This window comes from Amphimedon queenslandica, unplaced genomic scaffold (genome assembly GCF_000090795.2).
Source record: "Amphimedon queenslandica unplaced genomic scaffold, v1.1 AMPQUscaffold_13287, whole genome shotgun sequence".
In the NCBI taxonomy this organism is placed as follows: Eukaryota; Metazoa; Porifera; class Demospongiae; order Haplosclerida; family Niphatidae; genus Amphimedon; species Amphimedon queenslandica.
In genome coordinates, this window is record NW_003546477.1 from 93266 (window position 1) to 94612 (window position 1347).

The window sequence follows — 1347 nt, forward strand, 5'->3', positions numbered from 1 at the left end:
TAAACTAACTTTTTTTTCTAACTTTTCTTAAAATACCACAGGCAATACAGTACAGAGTGTTGGGTGGGTATTCTTTACCATCTTGCCTACGAATCTCCAAAAGAAACTTACTCAACCAGCTATCAAGGGTACTCTTATCACTGCATAGGTGAGGTGGTGGTGGGTATGAACAATCAGATTGTTTCCTGCTGAGGCTCCACTGTTCCCAAATTCTGCAAGCCCAGTCAGTGCTTTTTTAGTTGTTTCTGGTATTGCGCTCATTTGAGCTGCCAGAACAGCTTCATCGTCCTTTGGGGCAGCAAACCTAGAGCTAGCTGAGATCTTGGATGATGATGCGGCAGTGGTCGTGGTGCTGCTTGAACCATATAGAGATTTAGAGCCGCCGTCTATGCTGCCATCGAGCTTAGGAAGCAACTGGGTGGAGTTATTTAAGAAGTCTTGGTATTGCTCCTCCGTAATTTGTGAAAGAAACTCCTCTATTTGCCTGTCTATTTCACTTGAGATGTCAGAGACAGAGACAGCCATTGTTGGGAAGATAATGTTATTTTTCAAACTGTTATAGTGCGCTGTTGCTACGCGCAAAAGCTACCATGGGAATGCATTGCTGTTGCTAACTGTTGCTAAGTAAACTATTTGTTTATTTTAGTACATGGTAGAAGTTGGTTATACAACTCTGTGTCGGTATCTATGGCCTTATCATACCTCGGGCCTACGGCCCTCGGTATGATAAATGCCATAGATACCTCCACCTCGTTGTATAACCTTTACTTATCTTGGAGGCTGCTCATTAGACTTTTGAGGAATGACCTTATCTCTTCTTTCACTGCTTCTCCTTGCTCTCTTATCTCAGCCTCTCTTCCACTGATGGCAGATAGAATGGTCTTAACGTGTGAAGCTACTTCTTTGTCGATTGGTGATTGAGTAGGTGCCTTCATTGCTTCTTCTAGCCCAAGAATAACATGCTTTGAAAAACGAGACCATTCTTTGTGTTTATCAATGCATTCTTTGCAATAAGATTCATTGCAATCTTTACAAAAGCCACTAGCATTAGCACTGGAGCAATTGTCACACTTTACTTCACCAGAAAGTTGCTTCATTTCTTCATAGATTTTCCTAAACTCTACTAGATGAGGTGCAACAGAAAAGCCAGCAGCTCCAGCATGGTCTGGTAGCTCAGTGTGTTGATGACAGGTAGACAGGCCACAGAGAAGGTAGTGATGGTAGACTTTGTAGCTAATCCCTCAATACACTCCTGACAGAATGAATGGTGGCAAGAGAGTGTCTTGGGTTTAGTGTAGAGATTGTGACACCTGCCACATGTTAACTGATCCTGTAGCTTGACAAGAG